Raw genomic sequence first — 12,811 nt, 5'->3', positions numbered from 1 at the left:
TTATTTCTGTCTGCCCTAAACGAGAGAAACGTTTTACACACACGTTTTCTGTGGGTGGTGTTCAACCTAAGTTTCTTCTGGCAATTACTCTGATCTGCTCCCTGTCCACATTTTCCGCCAAGGCTTTTGTTGATTCAGGAGCAGCTCTTAACCTGATGGACTTGGATTTTTCTAAACGTTGTGGATTTCCTATGACACCTCTGCGGACGCCTATCCCTTTGAGGGGTATTGATGCTACTCCTTTGGCGAAGAATAAACCCCAGTTTTGGACCCAGGTGGTAATGCGGGTCGCCCCAGACCATCAAGAAAATTGCAGATTTTTGGTGTTGCATAATTTGCATGATACCATTGTTCTGGGGTTTCCCTGGTTGCAAATCAATAACCCAGTTTTGGATTGGAAATCTGTGTCTGTGGTGAGTTGGGGTTGTCGGTGTGCCCTTAGTGAGGCTCCGGTGTTTTCCACCTCTCCTCAGTCGCATGATGTTCCTGACTATTTGGCTGACTTTTATGATGTATTTAGTGAGAATGAGTCTGCGTCTCTGCCTCCTCATAGGAGTTATGACTGTGCAATTGAGCTGAACCAGGGGTGTAAATTCCCCAAGGGTCGGCCTTTCAATTTATCTGTACCCGAGCACGAGGCTATGCGATCCTATATTAAGGAGGCATTGGAGAAGGGTCATATTAGACCATCCTCGTCACCCTTAGGTGCCGGGTTTTTTTTCGTGGCTAAAAAGGATGGTTCATTAAGGCCTTGTATTGATTATCGTGCCCTCAACAAAATTACTGTTAAATATCAGTATCCGTTACCCCTGAATTCTAATCTATTCTCCAGAGTTAAAGGTGCTTGCTGGTTTACCAAGCTTGACCTCAGGGGGGCGTATAATCTTATTCGCATTAAGCATGGGGATGAATGGAAGACGGCGTTTAATACACCGGAGGGACATTTTGAGTACCCGGTGATGCCTTTTGGGCTCACTAATGCCCCTTCTGTCTTCCAGTGCTTCATGAACGATATATTCCGAGACTTTGTCGATACATTTTTTATTATCTATCTGGATGATATTTTGATCTTCTCCAAGGATTGGGATTCTCATGTGGAACATATTCGGACTGTGTTCCGGATCTTGAGGGAGAATTCCCTGTATGTCAAAGGTTCTAAATGCCTTTTTGGAGTACAGAGGATTTCTTTTTTGGGATTTATTTTGTCCCCGTCAACTATTGAAATGGACCCGGCCAAGCTACAGGCCATTTACGATTGGATTCAGCCCACTTCTTTGAAGGCCCTCCAGAAGTTTTTGGGTTTTGCTAATTTTTATCGGAAATTTATAGCAAAATTTTCTAGTATTGCCAAGCCATTGACTGATTTGACTAAGAAGGGTGCTGATGTGTTAAATTGGTCTCCGGAGGCTGTTTCTTCCTTTCAGGAGCTGAAGCGAAGATTCACTTCTGCTCCGGTTTTGCGACAACCTGATGTCTCACTCCCGTTTCAGGTGGAGGTGGACGCTTCTGACGCTTCGGAGATTGGTGCAGGAGCGGTGTTGTCCCAAAAAGATCCTGTGACACCTAAAATGAATCCTTGTGCTTTCTTTTCCCGAAAGTTCTCCCCATCCGAACGTAACTATGATGTGGGGAATCGGGAACTGTTGGCCATGAAATGGGCATTTGAGGAGTGGAGACATTGGTTGGAGGGAGCCAAACACCAAGTCGTGGTCCTTACTGACCACAAGAATTTGATTTACCTGGAGTCGGCCAAGCGCTTGAATCCTAGACAGGCTAGGTGGGCCTTGTTTTTCACACGTTTTGATTTTGTGGTCTCTTTTCTTCCGGGCACTAAGAATGTCAAGGCAGACGCCCTCTCTAGGAGTTTCCTTGCTGATTCTCCTGTTGTGACTAAGCCTGCTACCATCTTAGGCGAGGGGGTAGTTCTTTCTGCCATCTCGCCTGATTTGAGACGTGCTCTGGAAGAGTTTCAGGAGGACAAACCTGAGCGTTGTCCCAGTGGAAAGTTGTATGTTCCTGACCAGTGGAAGAAGAGAGTGATGTCTGAAGTTCATTGCTCTGCATTGGCTGGTCATCCAGGTATTTTTGATACTAGAGATCTGGTGAGTCGGTCTTTTTAGTGGCCCGCCTTGTCTCATGATGTCAGGAATTTTGTGCAGTCCTGTGGGACTTGCTCCCGGTCTAAACCTTGTTCTCGCTCTAGTGGCTTGTTGATGCCTTTGCCGGAGCCCAGGAGGCCATGGACCCATATTTCAATGGATTTTCTCTCTGATATGCCTGTCTCTCAGAGAATGACTGTTATTTGGGTGATTTGTGATAGATTCTCTAAGATGGTCCATCTTGTACCACTCCCTAAGTTGCCATCTTCCTCTGAGTTGGTGCCCTTGTTTTTGCAACAGGTGGTTCGCTTGCACGGGATTCCTGAGAACATTGTATCTGACAGAGAAGTTCAGTTTGTGTCTAGATTTTGGAGGACTTTCTGTTCCAAGCTGGGAATTCAGTTGTCCTTCTCCTCTGCGTTTCACCCTCAGACCAATGGGCAGACAGAGAGAACAAACCAGACCTTGGAGTCGTATTTGAGATGTTTTATTTCTGCCGATCAGGATGATTGGGTTTCATTTTTGCCCTTGGCCGAATTTGCTTTAAATAATAGAGCTAGTTCTGCCACTTTGATGTCACCTTTTTTTTGTAACTTTGGTTTTCACCCTCGATTTTCTTCAGGGCAGGTGGAGCCTTCTGCCTGCCCAGGTGTTGACACTGTGGTGGAGAGAATGCACCAGATCTGGGACCAAGTAGTGGATAAGTTGTCTCTCTCCCAGGAAAAGGCCCAGCGGTTTTCCAACCGGCGTAAGACCGTTGGTCCCCAGTTTAAGGTGGGTGATATGGTTTGGTTGTCATCAAAAAATATCGCTATGAAGGTGGCTTCTCCTAAGTTTAAGCCTAGATTTATTGGACCTTACAAGATTTTGGAGATTATTAATCCGGTCTCTTTTCGTTTGGCTCTTCCTGTCACATTTAAAATTCATAATGTGTTTCATAAGTCCTTGTTGAAGAGGTTTGTTGAACCAGTAGTTCCTGTGGTGGCACCTCCTGACCCTATATTGGTTGAAGGTAACATGGAATATGAAGTAGAGAAGATACTGGATTCCTGTCTGGCTAGACGGAGACTCCAGTATTTGGTTAAGTGGAAGGGTTATGGTCAGGAGGATAATTCCTGGGTCTCTGCCTCTGATATTCATGCCGAAAGATTGGTGCGTGCCTTTCATCGGGCTCACCCGGATCGCTCTGGTGGCATGGATGAGGGTTCGGTGACCCCTCTTCAAGGGGGAGGTACTGTTGTGAGTTCATTTTTCCCTTCACCATTGAGGTCTGATGAACTCCCTCCTCTGGTGAAGGAAGGTAGTGAGGCTGATTGCCAGACACCTGGGCAGCTAGATGATGACTGGGTGGCTGGAATTGAGGACTGGATATAAGGCTGCCGACACCCTTCTTCCTGGCTGGTGATTTTCCTGCTGGATTCTTGGAGACCAGTCTGATTCCTGCATCTCAAAGCTAAGTATTTCTGCTCTGCTTTGTACTCTTCAGTTTTGTTTTTGTCTTGCTTTGTTTTTTGGGAGTTCTGCCATCCCCGGCCGGGGGTGAGCTGAATTCCATTTTTGTCTCTGATCTGTTGATCTTTTGCTCTGTCTTCAGAATATACCTGAGTGCTAATATAGTCTTTTGAAGCCTAGCGACTTCAGGGCCTGTTTTTCCTATCAGTCGGTTGGCTCATTTTGATAGGGTTTTTGCGGATGGCAGACAGCAGCTTTCCTATCTTGTCCTATGTAGTTAGCTTGGGCTCCATCATTTGCTCAGCCTATCTTTCTATCTGTGTTGGTGTTTTCATCTTGCTTCACCGTCATTATATGTTGGGGGCTGCCTATTGCTTTGGGGCAGTTTAGTTTTTCCCCTTTCTGTCTTTAGGCTATGTAGTTCTCCGGCTGTGATAGAGGGGTCTAGGGCACCGTAGGAACCCCCACGGCTACTGCTAGTTGTTGTGGATAGGTCCAGGGGTCTGCAATCCGATAGCTGCCAACATCTCTGGTTTTTCTGGACTTAGCTGGTATTTTGTTTTTTCCTCCTTCGGTGACTCATCATAACACTGTATACACTACAGCGGGGGACACAGCCTGTATATACACTACAGCGGAGGATACAGCCTGTATATACACACTACAGCGGAGGATACAGCCTGTATATACACACTACAGCGGGGGATACGGCCTGTGTATATACACTACAGCGGAGGATACAGCCTGTGTATATACACTACAGCGGAGGATACAGCCTGTATATACACTACAGCGGGGAATACAGCCTATAAATACACTACAGTGGAGGATACAGCCTGTACAGTTGTGGCCAAAGGTATTGACACCCCTGCAATTCTGTCAGATAATACTCAGTTTCTTCCTGAAAATGATTGCAAACACAAATTCTTTGGTATTATTATCTTCATTTAATTTGTCTTAAATTAAAAAACACAAAAGAGAATGAAGCAAAAAGCAAAACATTGATCATTTCACACAAAACTCCAAAAATGGGCCAGACAAAAGTATTGGCACCCTCAGCCTAATACTTGGTTGCACAACCTTTAGCCAAAATAACTGTGACCAACCGCTTCCGGTAACCATCAATGAGATTCTTACAATGCTCTGCTGGAATTTTAGACCATTCTACTTTGGCAAACTGCTCCAGGTCCTTGATATTTGAAGGGCGCCTTCTCCAAACTGCCATTTTTAGATCTCTCCACAGGTGTTCTATGGGATTCAGGTCTGGACTCATTGCTGGCCACCTTAGAAGTCACCAGTGCTTTCTCTCAAACCATTTTCTAGTGCTTTTTGAAGTGAGTTTTGGGTCATTGTCCTGCTGGAAGACCCACGACCTCTGAGGGAGACCCAGCTTTCTCACACTGGGCCCTACATTATGCTGCAAAATTTGTTGGTAGTCTTCAGACTTCATAATGCCATGCACACGGTCAAGCAGTCCAGTGCCAGAGGCAGCAAAGCAACCCCAAAACATCAGGGAACCTCCGCCATGTTTGACTGTAGGGACCGTGTTCTGTTCTTTGAATGCCTTTTTTTCTCCTGTAAACTCTATGTTGATGCCTTTGCCCAAAAAGCTCTACTTTTGTCTCATCTGACCAGAGAACATTCTTCCAAAACATCTAAGGCTTTTTCAGGTAAGTTTTGGCAAACTCCAGCCTGGCTTTTTTATGTCTCGGGGTAAGAAGTGGGGTCTTCCTGGGTCTCCTACCATACAGTCCCTTTTCATTCAGACGCCGACGGATAGTACGTGTTGACACTGTTGTACCCTCGGACTGCAGGGCAGCTTGAACTTGTTTGGATGTTAGTCGAGGTTCTTTATCCAACATCCGCACAATCTTGCGTTGCAATCTCTTGTCAATTTTTCTTTTCCGTCCACATCTAGGGAGGTTAGCCACAGTGCCATGGGCTTTACACTTCTTGATGACACTGCGCACGGTAGACACAGGAACATTCAGGTCTTTGGAGATGGACTTGTAGCCTTGAGATTGCTCATGCTTCCTCACAATTTGGTTTCGCAAGTCCTCAGACAGTTCTTTGGTCTTCTTTCTTTTCTCCATGCTCAATGTGGTACACACAAGGACACAGGACAGAGGTTGAGTCAACTTTAATCCATGTCACCTGGCTGCAAGTGTGATTTAGTTATTGCCAACACCTGTTAGGTGCCACAGGTAAGTTACAGGTGCTGTTAATTACACAAATTAGAGAAGAGTCAAAGGATTTTTCCAACAGTGCCAATACTTTTGTCCACCCTCTTCTTTATGTTTGGTGTGGAATTATATCCAATTTGGCTTTAGGACAATTCTTTTTGTGTTTTTTCATTTAAGACAAATTAAATGAAGATAATAACAAAGAATTTGTGTTTGTAATCATTTCCAGGAAGAAACTGAGTATTATCTGACAGAATTGCAGGGGTGTCAATACTTTTGGCCACAACTGTATATATACTCTACAGCAGAGGATACAGCCTGTATATACACACTAGTTTGGGGGATACAGCCTGTATATACACACTACAGTGGGGGATACAGCCTGTATATACACACTACAGCGGGGGACACAGCCTGTATATATACACTACAGCGGAGGATACAGCCTGTATATACACACTACAGCGGGGGATACAGCCTGTATATATACACTACAGCGGAGGATACAGCCTGTATATACACTACAGCGGGGGATACAGCCTGTATATATACACTACAGCGGAGGATACAGCCTGTATATATACACTACAGCGGAGGATACAGCCTGTATATATACACACTACAGCGGAGGATACAGCCTGTATATACACTACAGCGGGGGATACAGCCTGTATATATACACTACAGCGGAGGATACAGCCTGTATATATACACACTACAGCGGGGGATACAGCCTGTATATACACTACAGCGGGGGATACAGCCTGTATATATACACACTACAGCGGAGGATACAGCCTGTATATATACACACTACAGTGGAGGATACAGCCTGTATATATACACACTACAGTGGAGGATACAGCCTGTATATACACTACAGCGGGGGATACAGCCTGTATATATACACTACAGCGGAGGATACAGCCTGTATATATACACTACAGCGGAGGATACAGCCTGTATATATACACACTACAGCGGAGGATACAGCCTGTATATATACACACTACAGTGGAGGATACAGCCTGTATATATACACACTACAGTGGAGGATACAGCCTGTATACACACTACAGCGGGGGATACAGCCTGTATATATACACTACAGTGGAGGATACAGCCTGTATATATACACTACAGCGGAGGATACAGCCTGTATATATACACTACAGTGGAGGATACAGCCTGTATATATACACACTACAGCGGAGGATACAGCCTGTATATATACACACTACAGTGGAGGATACAGCCTGTATATATACACACTACAGTGGAGGATACAGCCTGTATACACACTACAGCGGGGGATACAGCCTGTATATATACACTACAGCGGAGGATACAGCCTGTATATATACACTACAGCGGAGGATACAGCCTGTATATATACACACTACAGCGGGGGATACAGCCTGTATATATACACTACAGCGGAGGATACAGCCTGTATATATACACACTACAGTGGAGGATACAGCCTGTATATACACTACAGCGGAGGATACAGCCTGTATATATACACTACAGCGGAGGATACAGCCTGTATATATACACTACAGCGGGGGATACAGCCTGTATATATACAGTACAGCGGAGGATACAGCCTGTATATACACTACAGCGGGGGATACAGCCTATATATACACAACAGCGGAGGATACAGCCTGTATATACACTACAGCGGGGGATACAGCCTGTATATACACACTACAGCGGGGGATACAGCCTGTATACACACACTACAGCGGAGGATACAGCCTGTATATACACTACAGCGGAGGATACAGCCTGTATATATACACTACAGCGGAGGATACAGCCTGTATATACACTACAGCGGGGGATACAGCCTGTATATATACACTACAGCGGAGGATACAGCCTGTATATACACTACAGCGGAGGATACAGCCTGTATATACACTACAGCGGGGGATACAGCCTGTATACACACACTACAGCGGAGGATACAGCCTGTATATACACACTACAGCGGGGGATACAGCCTGTATATACACACTACAGCGGGGGATACAGCCTGTATATACACACTACAGCGGGGGATACAGCCTGTATACACACACTACAGCGGAGGATACAGCCTGTATATATACACTACAGCGGAGGATACAGCCTGTATACACACACTACAGCGGAGGATACAGCCTGTATATATACACTACAGCGGAGGATACAGCCTGTATATATACACTACAGCGGAGGATACAGCCTGTATATATACACACTACAGCGGAGGATACAGCCTGTATATACACTACAGCGGGGGATACAGCCTGTATACATACACTACAGCGGGGGATACAGCCTGTATACACACACTACAGTGGAGGATACAGCCTGTATATATACACTACAGCGGGGGATACAGCCTGTATATATACACTACAGCGGGGGATACAGCCTGTATATATACACTACAGCGGGGGATACAGCCTGTATATATACACTACAGCGGAGGATACAGCCTGTATATATACACTACAGCGGAGGATACAGCCTGTATATACACTACAGCGGGGGATACAGCCTGTATATATACACTACAGCGGGGGATACAGCCTGTATATATACACTACAGCGGAGGATACAGCCTGTATATACACTACAGCGGGGGATACAGCCTGTATATATACACTACAGCGGGGGATACAGCCTGTATATATACACTACAGCGGGGGATACAGCCTGTATATACACTACAGCGGGGGATACAGCCTGTATATACACTACAGCGGGGGATACAGCCTGTATATATACACTACAGCGGGGGATACAGCCTGTATATATACACTACAGCGGGGGATACAGCCTGTATATATACACACTACAGCGGAGGATACAGCCTGTATATATACACTACAGCGGAGGATACAGCCTGTATATATACACACTACAGCGGAGGATACAGCCTGTATATATACACACTACAGCGGAGGATACAGCCTGTATATACACTACAGCGGGGGATACAGCCTGTATATATACACTACAGCGGAGGATACAGCCTGTATATATACACACTACAGCGGAGGATACAGCCTGTATATACACTACAGCGGGGGATACAGCCTGTATATATACACACTACAGCGGGGGATACAGCCTGTATATATACACTACAGCGGAGGATACAGCCTGTATATATACACTACAGCGGAGGATACAGCCTGTATATATACACTACAGCGGAGGATACAGCCTGTATATGTACACACTACAGCGGGGGATACAGCCTGTATATACACTACAGCGGGGGATACAGCCTGTATATATACACTACAGCGGAGGATACAGCCTGTATATATACACACTACAGTGGAGGATACAGCCTGTATATACACTACAGCGGGGGATACAGCCTGTATATATACACTACAGCGGAGGATACAGCCTGTATATATACACTACAGCGGAGGATACAGCCTGTATATATACACACTACAGCGGGGGATACAGCCTGTATATATACACTACAGCGGAGGATACAGCCTGTATATATACACACTACAGTGGAGGATACAGCCTGTATATACACTACAGCGGAGGATACAGCCTGTATATATACACTACAGCGGAGGATACAGCCTGTATATATACACTACAGCGGAGGATACAGCCTGTATATATACACTACAGCGGGGGATACAGCCTGTATATATACAGTACAGCGGAGGATACAGCCTGTATATATACACACTACAGCGGAGGATACAGCCTGTATATACACTACAGCGGGGGATACAGCCTGTATATACACACTACAGCGGGGGATACAGCCTGTATATATACAGTACAGCGGGGGATACAGCCTGTATATACACTACAGCGGGGGATACAGCCTGTATATATACAGTACAGCGGAGGATACAGCCTGTATATACACTACAGCGGGGGATACAGCCTGTATATATACACACTACAGCGGAGGATACAGCCTGTATATACACTACAGCGGGGGATACAGCCTGTATATACACACTACAGCGGGGGATACAGCCTGTATACACACACTACAGCGGAGGATACAGCCTGTATATACACTACAGCGGGGGATACAGCCTGTATATATACACTACAGCGGGGGATACAGCCTGTATATATACACTACAGCGGAGGATACAGCCTGTATATATACACTACAGCGGGGGATACAGCCTGTATATACACTACAGCGGAGGATACAGCCTGTATATATACACTACAGCGGAGGATACAGCCTGTATATATACACTACAGCGGAGGATACAGCCTGTATATATACACTACAGCGGAGGATACAGCCTGTATATATACACACTACAGCGGAGGATACAGCCTGTATATACACTACAGCGGGGGATACAGCCTGTATATATACACTACAGCGGGGGATACAGCCTGTATACACACACTACAGTGGAGGATACAGCCTGTATATATACACTACAGCGGGGGATACAGCCTGTATATATACACTACAGCGGGGGATACAGCCTGTATATACACTACAGCGGAGGATACAGCCTGTATATATACACTACAGCGGGGGATACAGCCTGTATATATACACTACAGCGGGGGATACAGCCTGTATATATACACTACAGCGGGGGATACAGCCTGTATATATACACTACAGCGGGGGATACAGCCTGTATACACACACTACAGTGGAGGATACAGCCTGTATATATACACTACAGCGGGGGATACAGCCTGTATATATACACTACAGCGGGGGATACAGCCTGTATATACACTACAGCGGAGGATACAGCCTGTATACACACACTACAGTGGAGGATACAGCCTGTATATATACACTACAGCGGGGGATACAGCCTGTATATATACACTACAGCGGGGGATACAGCCTGTATATACACTACAGCGGAGGATACAGCCTGTATATATACACTACAGCGGGGGATACAGCCTGTATATATACACTACAGCGGGGGATACAGCCTGTATATATACACTACAGCGGGGGATACAGCCTGTATATATACACTACAGCGGGGGATACAGCCTGTATACACACACTACAGTGGAGGATACAGCCTGTATATATACACTACAGCGGGGGATACAGCCTGTATATATACACTACAGCGGGGGATACAGCCTGTATATACACTACAGCGGAGGATACAGCCTGTATATATACACTACAGCGGGGGATACAGCCTGTATATATACACTACAGCGGGGGATACAGCCTGTATATATACACTACAGCGGGGGATACAGCCTGTATATACACTACAGCGGGGGATACAGCCTGTATATATACACTACAGCGGAGGATACAGCCTGTATACACACACTACAGCGGGGGATACAGCCTGTATATATACACTACAGCGGGGGATACAGCCTGTATATATACACTACAGCGGGGGATACAGCCTGTATATATACACTACAGCGGAGGATACAGCCTGTATATATACACTACAGCGGAGGATACAGCCTGTATATACACTACAGCGGGGGATACAGCCTGTATATATACACTACAGCGGGGGATACAGCCTGTATATATACACTACAGCGGAGGATACAGCCTGTATATACACTACAGCGGGGGATACAGCCTGTATATATACACTACAGCGGGGGATACAGCCTGTATATATACACTACAGCGGAGGATACAGCCTGTATATACACTACAGCGGGGGATACAGCCTGTATATATACACTACAGCGGGGGATACAGCCTGTATATATACACTACAGCGGGGGATACAGCCTGTATATATACACTACAGCGGAGGATACAGCCTGTATATACACACTACAGCGGGGGATACAGCCTGTATATATACACTACAGCGGAGGATACAGCCTGTATATACACACTACAGCGGGGGATACAGCCTGTATATACACTACAGCGGAGGATACAGCCTGTATATATACACTACAGCGGAGGATACAGCCTGTATATACACACTACAGCGGGGGATACAGCCTGTATATACACACTACAGCGGAGGATACAGCCTGTATATACACACTAGTTTGGGGGATACAGCCTGTATATACACACTACAGCGGGGGATACAGCCTGTATATATACACTACAGCGGAGGATACAGCCTGTATATACACACTAGTTTGGGGGGATACAGCCTGTATATATACACTACAGCGGGGGATACAGCCTGTATATACACTACAGCGGGGGATACAGCCTGTATATACACTACAGCGGGGGATACAGCCTGTATATACACACTACAGCGGGGGATACAGCCTGTATATATACACTACAGCGGAGGATACAGCCTGTATATACACACTACAGCGGGGGATACAGCCTGTATATATACACTACAGCGGGGGATACAGCCTGTATACACACACTACAGTGGAGGATACAGCCTGTATATACACTACAGCGGGGGATACAGCCTGTATATACACTACAGCGGGGGATACAGCCTGTATATATACACTACAGCGGGGGATACAGCCTGTATATATACACTACAGCGGGGGATACAGCCTGTATATACACACTACAGCGGGGGATACAGCCTGTATACACACACTACAGTGGAGGATACAGCCTGTATATACACTACAGCGGGGGATACAGCCTGTATATATATACACTACAGCGGGGGATACAGCCTGTATATATACACACTACAGCGGAGGATACAGCCTGTATATATACACTACAGCGGAGGATACAGCCTGTATATACACTACAGCGGGGGATACAGCCTGTATATATACACTACAGCGGAGGATACAGCCTGTATATATACACTACAGCGGGGGATACAGCCTGTATATACACACTACAGCGGGGGATACAGCCTGTATATATACACTACAGCGGAGGATACAGCCTGTATATACACACTACAGCGGGGGATACAGCCTGTATATATACACTACAGCGGGGGATACAGCCTGTATACACACACTACAGTGGAGGATACAGCCTGTATATATACACTACAGCGGGGGATACAGCCTGTATATACACTACAGCGGAGGATACAGCCTGTATATACACTACAGCGGGGGATACAGCCTGTATATATACAC

At 45.8% G+C, this 12,811-nt stretch overlaps 1 protein-coding gene across 3 annotated transcripts in view; it reads right to left on the bottom strand.

Annotated features, from left to right (window-relative positions):
• Window positions 1–12,811, bottom strand: part of TLN1 (talin 1) — a 133,091-nt gene that overhangs the window by 104,369 nt on the left and 15,911 nt on the right. The window lies entirely within an intron of this gene.

The sequence above is a fragment of the Dendrobates tinctorius genome, unplaced genomic scaffold (assembly GCF_039654945.1).
Source record: "Dendrobates tinctorius isolate UK_male_01 unplaced genomic scaffold, ASM3965494v1 ptg000353l, whole genome shotgun sequence".
NCBI classification, from domain to species: Eukaryota; Metazoa; Chordata; class Amphibia; order Anura; family Dendrobatidae; genus Dendrobates; species Dendrobates tinctorius.
The sequence above is the reverse complement of the archived record's forward strand: the minus strand, read 5'-3'. Positions and strand labels throughout refer to the sequence as shown.